The sequence below is a fragment of the Oratosquilla oratoria genome, chromosome 12 (genome assembly GCF_046742065.1).
Source record: "Oratosquilla oratoria isolate Oo_2021 chromosome 12, ASM4674206v1, whole genome shotgun sequence".
NCBI lineage: Eukaryota > Metazoa > Arthropoda > Malacostraca > Stomatopoda > Squillidae > Oratosquilla > Oratosquilla oratoria.
Genome location: NC_134788.1, coordinates 7,289,000 through 7,297,317, shown reverse-complemented (window position 1 = coordinate 7,297,317; position 8,318 = coordinate 7,289,000). Strand labels below are relative to the sequence as shown.

Genomic DNA, 8,318 nt, shown 5'->3' with positions numbered 1-8,318 from the left:
GAGGAATAGAAATTTGGGAATGGATGCTAAGAGGAGACTGTATGAAGGAGTGATTGTGCCAACAGCACTGTATGGAGCAGAAAGCTTGAATGCGTTTGAGATGAAGTGTCTGAGAAGTATGATGGGGGTTACTAGGCTAGATAGAGTGAGAAAAGAGGAGGTGAGGAGGGGAACAGGTGTGGAAAAGGAGCTGGGAGATAGGGTTGATTAAAGAGTATTAGGATGGTTTGGACACATGGAAAGAATGAGTGAAGAAAGACTAGTAAAGGAGGTATGGAAGGCAGAAGTGGAGGGAGTGAACATGAGGGGACATCCTAGGATGAGATGGATGGATGGGGTGAAGGGGGCTTTGGGGAAGAGGGGAATGTCTGTTGAGGAAGGACGGGAGAGGACAGAAGACGGGTGAATGGAGAATGGTTGTATATGGAAAATGTTGTGATGCATGAGGTGGAATGGACTGTTATGGAGGGTGAGGTAGTGTGTGTGAGCAAAATTTTGATGCAGCCCGAAGGGATTTCTCCCCGTCTTCTCCGTTATATGGGGGGACGAAGAGGGGGGGGTTGCCGATTTAATGAAGCGGTCTTGCTGTGGATGTGCTGTGGCTTGCGACACTGCTTCTGACCCAGGGCAGTGGACAAGGTGCAGGGATAACCCGTCATCTAGGAGGTGCTAAGATGGGAGGGAGGGTGGAGGGGTGTGGAGGGTTTTCAGGGATGGAATGGGTGGGAGTGATTTTGTGCCTTTTCCTTTTTGGCTACCTCCCTAGTAAGGGGGAAAAAGCCTTGGTGTATGTATGTATGTATGTATGTTATTGTGCAGTATTAATTGCACAGTAGCATGCAGCCAATGCTTCAGGGACTTCTGGGCTACCCCTATAGACAAGAGCCACACATAATTTTTGTAAGAATAAAATCTCTACTAGGGTAATGATGCTACTTCTGTACTATGATTATCCCTCTGTTATGTTGTTTTGGATGTACATGTTCTAAGGGGAGAGAGTGGAGGAATATCTGATGATTTTTTGGTGGAAGGTAAGTTGAGAATGGAAGATACATGGAGGAAGAGGAAAAGGACAGAAGGTAGTGAGGTGGTTAGAGTAAACCGCTTAACCCATTCAACTCCGATGACAAGATTCTTGTCATTTGGTCAAATAAAACAAAAAATCATAAAACACCAAAATGTTTGATCAAACAGCACCAGAAAACGTAAGCACCAGAAAAATATGACGTCAGTCCTCACTTCGATTTGCGAAGCGAGGACTGACGTCATATTTTTCTGGTGCTGTTTGATCAAACATTTTGGTGTTTTATGATTTTTTGTTTTATTTGACCAAATGACAAGAATCTTGTCATCGGAGTTTAATGGGTTAAATGAGAAAGAAAAGGAGTACAAGAAGAAGCTGAGAGAAGAGTGGGAGGGAGTGAAGGATAGAGAAAAACTAGGAGTGGAGGAGGAATGGGGATGTTTCAAGGAGTGACAAGATGTGCAAAATTGGTGTGTGGAACAAGGAGAACAGGAGGAAATGGAAGGAAAAGTAGTGAGGGGTGGGATAATGAAGCAAAGAAAGTTGTAGAAGAGAAGCAATGAACATTCAGAGATTGTTTACAAAATAGGACGAGGAAATCATATGAGAGGTACAAAGAAAAGAAAAGAGAAGTTAAGATAAAGGAGGCAAAGAGGAGAGCAGAAGTGAAACGGGGTAAGAGTATAACAAAAAAAGATTGAAAGTTATGAAGAGATGTTTTGGAAGGAAATTAAGAGAGGAAGAGGAGAATCAAGTAGAGAAGGTGCAAATGGAATGATGATAATGGAAAAGACAGCAGTAAGAGGAAGATGGGCAGTGTATTTTAGGGAGTTGCCAAATGTGAAGGAGGGTAGGGAGAGAAAGGTAGTTATAGTGGAAAGCACAAAGAAACTGAGAGTGATGAATGATAAAAATGGAAGAGAAATTAGGAAAGATTAGGTGAAAGCAGTTTTTAAGATGATGAGAGCAGGTAGGGCACCTGGGATGGATGGGTGCCATGCAGAGTGTTTAAAAAAGGGAGGTACAGTGATGGACTGGCTGGTGAGGTTGTTTAATGTTTGTCTACATGAGGGTAGAGGATTGGAGGTGCCTGTATAGTTTCACTTTACACGGGAAAGGGGGACAAGTGTTTGTGTAGTAGTTTCAGAAGAATCAAATTTAGTTGAGAAGACTCATGGGAAGGTCTTGATTGAGAGGATTAGGCTATTAACAGAGGGAGTAACTGGTGAGGAACAGTGTGGGTTTGGACAGGTAGGGGTTGCATGGATCAGATTTTTGTGGTAAGGCAGATATGTGAGAAAGCTTTAGGAAAAGGTAAGGATGTTTTTTGGGCCTTGATGGATTTGGAAAAGGCTTATGACAGGGTAGACTGGAATGCATTGTGTGAGCTATTGCAGATATATAGGATAGGAGGAAATTTGTTAAGAGTAGTCAAGAGTTTTTACAAGAGTAGTAGAGCCTGTGTTAGAATTAGAAGTGGAGAGAGTGATTGGTTTGAGGGGTGGGATTTTGTCAGGGATGTGTTATGTTGCTCTGGCTTTTCAATTTATACATGGATGGGGTGGTGCAAGAGGTAAATGCAAGGGTAATGGGCCAGGGATTGTAGATGCTTAAAGAAACTGGAGAAAAATGGGAGATAAGCCAGTTGTTGATTGCTGATGACACTGCACTTGTGGCAGGATCAGATGAGGGATTAAGGAAGTTAGTGATGAAGTTTGGGAAAGTGTGCGAAAGAAGGAAGTTGAAGATAAATGTGGGTAAAAGGTGATGAGATGGACAAGAGGAAAGGGTGGCAGCAAATTGGAAGTGGGTATTAAGGGAGAGAGACTAAAGTGGATAGCTTTAGATACTTGGGTGCAAATGTGGTGGTAAAGGGAGGGGTGGAGGTAGAATGTAGATTGAGAAAAGCAAGTAAATGCCTTGGGGGATTAAAAAATGTAATGAGAAATGGACATTTGGGAATGGATGCTAAGAGGAGATTGTATGAATGAGTGATTGTGCCAACAGCACTGTATGGGGCTGAAACATGGAACATAAGTGAGGAAGGGTTTGAATGTGTTTGAGATGAAATGTCTGAGAAGTATGGTATGGGTAGATAGAGTGAGAAATGAGGAGGTTAGGAGAGCATGGGTGGATATGAAGTTGGGAGATATGGTTGATGAAAGAGTGTTAGGATGGTTTGGACACATGGAATGAATGAGTGAAGAAAGATTAGTAAAAGAGGTGTGGAAGGCAGAGGTGAAAGGAGTGAATATGAGTGGGTGACCAAGGATGAGATGGATGGAAGGGGGTAAAAGGGGCATTGGGAAAGAGGGGAATGTCTGTGGAGGAAGGAAGAGAGAAGACAGAAGTTTGGGATGAGTGGAGAATGGTTGTGTATGGATGATGCTGTGATGTATGGAAGGGAGTGGGTGGGAGGGATGGGGGGGTTTAGGGAGTATTGGTGAAAGATATTTTGACTCAGCCTGAAGGGTTACTCCCTGTCCTCTCTTTTTCTGCATGAGGGGACAGAGAGGGGGGTCGCCGAATTTATGAAGCAGCTTTGCATTGGATGTGCTGTGTCTTGCAACACTGCTTCAGATCCAGGGCAGTGGGCGAGATGCAGGGATGACCTCTCATCCTGGAGGAGCCAAGATAAGAGGGAGTGGGGGGTGGTGAATGGGAGTGGAGTATGTGGGGATGAAGTGGGTGGGAATGGATTTATGCCTTTGACTTTGGCTACCTCCCTTGTAAGGTGGAAAAAGCTATTGGGGTGGTGAATGGGAGTGGACCATTTGGGGATGAAGTGGGTGGGAGTGGATTTATGCCATTGACTCTGGCTACCTCCCTTGTAAGATGGAAAATGCCATTGGTATACAGTGAGACTTCTCATTAACGGACGTTAATTAGCTGTGTTTTTGGTGCTGTTGTTTAGTGCATGCAATCATTATGCCACCCAAAAACCACTCCAAATCAACGGATACCGTTACCCCCCTTTTAGTCAGTTAACCCCTTCAATACGGGGCACATTGCACATCTGGCAGCATTAGCTGCCCGATGTGCGATGTTGCATCATAATAATCGCATTATAAAAAATAAAGTCAGTGCTTAATCGTTCGTTCTCTTTCACCCGTGAATTTTGATAACCATAGAAAATATAATGAAGCCAGTTTAGAGAGAATGAATCTTACATAGGTACAACTACAATAAATATAATCAAAAGGCCAACGTCGGCATCATCACGTATCCACTTGCTCCTCATGATGCCTACGTGTGCGGCACCGTATGGAAGTGGTTAATGAGAGGTAGTACTTTATGTATGTATGCTGTTCCTTTGAAACTATCCTTGACCACTCCCTTGAATATGACTTTTCTTTTCCCCTGTATTAGGAGGAGGAAAGAATTTTGCCACCATGTTTCCATGAAAGTTGTACAAGACAACAAAGTGGAACTGAGTGATGGGACTAGGTATCTGCTCTCTGTACATTTATCCTACTGGAAGTCAAGGCATACTCTGGGAGGAGTTTTCTGACAACCCAAAATTTCATCATCAAATGTGTGTAGTTGTGGTACAGATGAGAGTAAAAAGGAGGGGATAGGCAGTACAATGGGTGGTGGGAGTGAGTGCATGCCTTGAGTGGCCATCTTTCATATAAGTGGGAAGAAGGCATTGGCATATTGATATATACATATATACCATAATTGCCAGCATGCAAGTTGATCTGCCACAGAAGTTGACTCCTAAAATTCTGAGGTGTAATTCAAGTTTAAGCTTGTATTCATCAGATGACTCCTAAAAATGAGGCAGCACTTCTCTTCCAGCCCTATTTTACGGAAAGATAAAATTTCTTCTCATAAATATATGGTTGCTTAATGGATATTTACCACATATTTACATATTTATATGTAAGAATATCAACAATTTGATATGGGAGTTATTGCACCTTCAGTAATTTTTTATGAAAGTGAAAATCTGTATTGAACTACCTTATTACCCCATCCCCCCCACTCCCCCTAATGCAACACAGCATCATCCATACACAACCATTTTCCATTCTCCCCTATCTTCTGTTCTCTCATGTCCTTCCTCAACAGACAATCCCCTCTTTCCCAATGCCCCATTTGCCCCATCCATCATCTCATCAGTGGGTGAGATGCAGGGATGACCCATCATCCAGGAGGTGCCAAGAGGGAGGGAAGGGGGTGGATGAGAGTGGAGTGTGTTGGGGATGAAATGGGTGGGAGTGGATTTTATGCTTTTGTTTTTTTGGCTACCTTCCTTGTAAGGGTGGAAAACTGTTGGTTTATGTATGTACTATTATTAATTTATTTAATATATATATATGTGTGTTTATATATATTTTCATTATTATTATTGTTATAATTGAGATGGAAGGATGGGGTGAAAAGGGGGGGTTAAGCAAAAGGTGAATGTCTGTTGAGCAAGGAAGGGAGAAGGCAGGAGATAGGGGTGAGTGGAGAATATGTATAGATGATACTGTGATGCAAGGAAGGGAGGGACAGGGGAGTAGGGAGTGGTTATGTATGAATAATATTTTGATAAAGCTCAAAAGGGATTTCTCTCCATCTCTATTTTCTATGTGAGGGGACAAAGAGGGAAGGATGCTGATTAAGTGAAGCAGCCTTGCTGTGGATGTACGGTGTCTTGCTGTATTGCTTCTGACTCAGGGCAGTGGGCTGGAGACAGGGATGACCACAAGGAGTAAAATGAGAGGGTGGTGGATGGAAGTGGTTACCTGCCTTTTGACTTGAGTACCTCCTTTAAAAGTGGGGGGGGGGGAGCTCTTGGTATGTAGATAGACTAATATTATTGATATGTTATTATATTAATACTATATTATTATTATTGTTGTTATCAAAAAGAGCAATATGAAGGAGTGATTGTGCCGACAGCACTGTATGGTGCAAAGACTTGGAATTTAAGAGAGGCTGATAGGAAAATTCTTAATGTGTTTGAAATAAATATCCAAGAAGTATGGTAGGGGTTACAAGGTTGGACAGAGTGAGAAATGAGGAGGAGAGCAGGGGTTGGAAAGGGAGTTGGGAGATAGGGGGGTTGATGAAAGAGTATTGGGATAATTTGGACACGGAAAGAAAGAGTGAAAAAAAATAAAAGGGATGTGGAAGGCAAAAGTGGATGGAGTGAGTGAACTTGATTGGATGGCTGAGGATGTGGATGGATGGAATGAAAGAGGCATTGAGCATGAGGGGAATGACTGTTCAGCAAGGAAGGGAGTAGACAAGAGATAGGGGTGAGTGGAGAATGGCTGTGTATAGATGATACTGTGATACAAGGGAGGTGATGGGGGAGTGGTTATGTGTGAATGATATTTTGATGTAGCCCGGAGGGGTATCTCAATCTTCTCATTTTCTGTATGAGGGGATGGAGAGGGAGGGTTGCCGATTAAGTGCAGCGATGTGCTATGTCTTGCTGAATTGCTTCTGACCCAGGGTAGTGGGTGGGATACAGGGATGATCCATCACCCATGAGGAGCTACGATGAGAGGGAGGAAAGGGTGATGGGTGGGAGTGGGTATATATGCCTTTTGACTTGGCTACCTCCCTTGTAAGGGGGAAAAGCCCATGCTCTATATGTAGATAGATTATTATTATTATTTTGTTTACTATTGTTATTATTATAAGCATAAGTACACATGGGAGAGGGTGGTGGAGGGAAGGGTGGTAGATAGAGCGCTAATGGATTATGTAGTAGTAAATAGGATTATGATAGGAAGAGTTAAGGATGTACATGTGCTAAGGGTGGGGGAATATCAGATCATTTTTTGGTGGAAGGTAAGCTGAGAGTGGAGTATAGATGGAGAAGGAGGAAAGGGACAAAAGGTAGGGAGGTTCTTAGAGTGAACTCCTTGAATGAAAAGGAAAAGGAGGAGTACGAAAAGAAGCTGAAGGAGGAGTGGGAGGGAGTAAAGGATAGAGCAGAGATGAGTGTGGAGGAGGAATGGGGATGGTTCAAGGAGGAAGTCCTAAAGTGTGCAAGGATGGTGTGTGGAACAAGAAGGACAGGGGGAAATAGAAGAAAGGGTAGTGAATGGTGGGATGAGGAAACAAAGAAGGTTGTAGAAGAGAAGAAGCGAGCATTCACAGATTGGTTACAAAAGAGGACAAGGGAGTCATATGAGACGTACAAAGAAAAGAAAAGAGAAGTAAAGCAAAAGGTAAAGGAGGCAAAGAGGAGAGCAGATGTGAAATGGGGTAGGAGTATGACAGAAAATTTTGAAAGTAATAAAAAGATGTTTTGGAAAGAAATTAAGAGAGGAAGAGGAGGCGAATCAAGTAGGGAAGAAAAGGTAAAAGGTACAGATGGAGAGATGATAATGGAAGAGATGGCAGTGAGGGGAAGATGGGCAGAATATTTTAGGGAGTTGCTGAATGTGAAGGAGGATAGGGAAGGAAAGATAGCTGCAGTGGGAAATGTGAAGAAAATGAGAGTGATGAGTGAGGAGAATGGAGGAGAAATAAGGAAGGATGAGGTGAAGGCAGTTGTAAAGATGATGAAAGCAGGTAAGGCACCTGGTCTGGATGGATGCCATGCAGAATGTCTGAAAAAGGGAGGTTCAGTGATGGTGAACTGGTTGGTGAGGTTATTTAATGTTTGCTGGAGAGAGGGTAGAGTACCGGAGGACTGGAGTAGTGCCTGTATAGTTCCTCTTTACAAGGGAAAAGGGGACAAGTGTGAATGTAGTAATTTCAGAGGGATTAGCCTGTTGAGTGTAGTAGGGAAGGCTTATGGGAGGATCTTAATTGAGAGGATTAGGAGAGGAACAGGAGGAGTAATTGGTGAGGAACAGTGTGGATTTAGGACGGGTAGAGGTTGTGTACATCAGATCTTTGTGGTAAGACAGATATGTGAGAAAGCTATAGGAAAGGGGAAGGATGTTTTTTGGGCTTTTATGGATCTGGAAAAGGCTTATGATAGGGTAGACAGAAAGGCACTGTGGGAGGTTATGCAGATTTATGGGATAGGAGGAAAGCTTTTGGGAGCTGTCAAGAGTTTTTATGAGAGTAGTAGAGCATGTGTTAGGATTAGAAATGGAGAGAGTGAGTGGTTTGAAGTAAAGGTGGGACTTCGTCAAGGATGCGTTATGTCGCCCTGGCTGTTCAACTTATACATGGATGGGGTGGTGCGAGAGGTGAATGCTAGGGTAGTGAGTCAGGGATTGGAGATGGTTAAAGAAAATGGAGAAAAGTGGGAGGTGAGCCAGCTGTTGTTTGCGGACGACACTGCACTTGTGGCAGGGTCAGAGGAGGGATTGAGGAAGCTGGTGGCAGAGTT

The 8,318-nt window shown here is 43.2% G+C and overlaps 1 protein-coding gene across 1 annotated transcript in view; it reads left to right on the top strand.

Moving 5' to 3' along the window:
* Nucleotides 1-8,318, top strand: part of LOC143030931 (protein argonaute-2-like) — a 238,563-nt gene that overhangs the window by 145,392 nt on the left and 84,853 nt on the right. The gene's annotated exons all lie outside the window — the stretch shown is intronic.